This window comes from Schistocerca americana, chromosome 3 (assembly GCF_021461395.2).
Source record: "Schistocerca americana isolate TAMUIC-IGC-003095 chromosome 3, iqSchAmer2.1, whole genome shotgun sequence".
Classification (NCBI taxonomy): domain Eukaryota; kingdom Metazoa; phylum Arthropoda; class Insecta; order Orthoptera; family Acrididae; genus Schistocerca; species Schistocerca americana.
This window is the reverse complement of record NC_060121.1, coordinates 865,975,244-865,978,308: the sequence shown is the minus strand read 5'-3', so window position 1 is coordinate 865,978,308 and position 3,065 is coordinate 865,975,244. Positions and strand designations below refer to the sequence as shown.

The 3,065-nt window shown below is 41.0% G+C and overlaps 1 pseudogene; it reads right to left on the bottom strand.

Annotated features, from left to right (window-relative positions):
- Window positions 1-1,103: 1,103 nt before the first annotated feature.
- LOC124608083 lies at window positions 1,104-1,221 on the bottom strand (annotated as a pseudogene).
- Between the last annotated feature and the right edge of the window lie 1,844 nt (window positions 1,222-3,065).

The window sequence follows — 3,065 nt, the reverse complement described above, 5'->3', positions numbered from 1 at the left end:
CTGGGCTCTAAAATGCATAGCTTAAGAGTTATGAGCACATGCTAATTTTCTCTACTGTGAAACACGTCTCTTCTACTGCAAGGTCTTTTCTATTACAAACAATCTACAGAATACGGTAAACAAATAAGGACACATTCCTCTGTTATTCTCCTTGGGTACAGCATGAAGGAAACATTTCTTAGTGCTTAACTTCTCACCCTGACATTTTGTATAGACAAGCGTGTAAACGAGGTTTTAAAAAATACGTAGATGCTTCAAAATGTGTAATGTCATATCCGCTACCACTCGCAATGTATCTGTTCTCTTATTTTATGTATTTGAAGATCGCCAGTTTTTATGTGATGTATCTGACCAGTTTTGTCTTAAATCATAAGTAACAAATTTTATCAATATTCTATTGTATTTTACTGTAAAGAAAAGTTTATGGACTATAACAAGGGAAGAAAAGCATACGCCAATGTATTTTATTTTTGTATGTTTTATAAATGAAATTTAGCCTCGACATTTCATTGTATCCGAAGCTTATGATTTATTGTATCAATCTACTTCAACAGTAATTCATAGAATTGTACAGTTATTTTAGACACTTACCGAAAACATTTTAAACAATTTCGATGGAATAGCATACATATTTACTTAGTCCTGTTTGCTATAATAGAGCCTGGTTGAAGGATGCATTCAGTATTTCTGCGGAGGCATTGTGATGTTTTGTCAGAATTTGTGGTGCTGCACAGTGAACTGGATTGCTGGCGAGCGTTTTACGCCATTTATATTCGTAAAATTTATACGCATACAAAGTATTATATATCAGAGATCTGTCTTCATCTCATTTACGAGCACTTAAGTCAATGTGAGAGCTTATTAAAAGATAACACATGTATTATCCCCTATTAAACTCCGTCTGAACAGGCCGTGAAGTCCCAACGGTACTGACAGGCCGCCGTGTCATCCTCAGCCTACAGGCGTCACTGAATGCAGACGTGGAGGGGCATGTGGTCAGCACACTGGTCTCCCGGCCGTATGTCAGTTTACGAGACCGCAGCCGCTACTTCTCAATCAAGTAGCTCCTCAGTTTGACACACAAGGGCTGAGTGCACGCCTCTTGCCAACAGCGCTCGGCAGACTGGATGGTCACCCATCCAAGTGCTAGCGCAGGCCGACAGCGCTTAACTTCGGTGATCTGACGGGAACCGGTGTTACCACTGCGGCAAGGCCGTTGGCCATCCCGTATTATGTAATAAATAAATATTCCCATCCTATTTTACAGCCCATTACAATCATAGCACTATTTAGTAAGTTGTATGATGTCGACAGATAAAAAGACTTTACGATATAAAGCTCGTGAGTTGTATCCTTGGTGTGCACTATCTTTGCTACGTGCACAGGCAGTATCTTTAGTAAATGTATTTTCGCGCCAACTGACTTAGCTCCACATGTTGTCAGTGCACCTGAACTTGTATGTGTGACAGATTATTAGAACGATGGTAACATCGACAGTTCAGTATATATTTAACAACGTATTACGATGTAATAAGTGTCGTACTCATCAGATCTTGTGGAACTCTCACAGTCAAAAGGCTGCATTTTGACGACGACATGCACTCATGTCAGACAGTTTTATTATTCTGACAGAATGTAAGTAATGTACAATTATCTCCAATTTTTATAACTGAGCTAGTTTCTTAATGAAATGTTTCCTTAATTATGTATATACACCTTGTGCTTCACTTTTGTATTTTTGTGTTTAGGTAACTTTGCAGTGTTACTTGAAAATGGCCATAAGGCCGAAATTGCAATAGTAACAATAAATATTTTATACAGTCAACGGCGACTATGATGTCTTTTAAGAAAAATTTCTTAGTGATGTTACTGTAAACCTATTCAAAGTTCTGGTTAAGCATAGTGCGTACATTAGCTGTAATGGAATGATTTGAGACTGACTAATAGGACCTAACATACTACCAAACAGGTTGACTGGTGCGAGTTGTCGTCAGATTGTATGAAACTACTTGCCCGTACTGCTAGAGGAGATACCATTCCAACAACGGCTTGAGTTGTGGTCCGTGCATTATGGAGCACGAGCCCTCAGAAACGTCCAAGAACACCTCACACAGATATATAATGGATAACGGATTGGTCTTGAAGGTCCAGTACGTTAGCCAGCTCGTTCCCTCCATCTTAATGCCTTGCACTTTTGGTCGTGGGGCCCCAGAGAGCGCATGATTACCTAAGATGTCGGACAGATGCGTGCCTTACTGTGAACGACCACCATACTGAGAACCTTTCGCAACGCATCACAGGTGCAGGTCGTGTGTAATAGCAAGTAGATTACGTCAGCAGCTCTGCTGTTTCACAGTAATGGAAATGTCGTGTGGCTAGGGCCTCCCGTCGGGTAGACCGTTCGCCTGGTGCAGGTCTTTCGATTTGACGCCACTTCGGCGACCTGCGCGTCGATGGGGATGAAATGATGATGATTAGGACAACACAACACCCAATCCCTGAGCGGAGAAAATCTCCGACCCAGCCGGGAATCGAACCCGGGCCCTTAGGATTGACAGTCTGTCGCGCTGACCACTCAGTAGCAGTATGTCTCTTCATTTACCGTTTCTGTAGATCGTAATAGGACACAAAATGCAGTAGAACAGATGCGTTTCACGGTATCGAAGTCGAACGAATGCTAATAGCTCTTAAGAAATGCATCTTTTAAGCCCATGCTTACTAGACATAGTTTTCTTGCTTTGGTCCTTACTACAACTTCTCAAATCTTGGAATACTTTTTTTTGAAGATTCTGTATGTTCCACAATCCATTGTGCAGAGCGTGATAGCGGGTACATCAAAGTAATATTTTCGATTTTTTTTATCAAATGGTTGTAATGGGTCTGAGCATTATGGGACTTAACATCTGAGATCATCAGTCCCCTAGAACTTAGAACTACTTAAACCTAACTAACCTAAGGACATTCGCATACTGAGCGAAGGAAACTGTCCACAGTCTTCTTCGAGTGCAAGCTCTTCCATTCATATCCCCCGAATATTTCAGTTACACTTTCAGATGGCTACATCA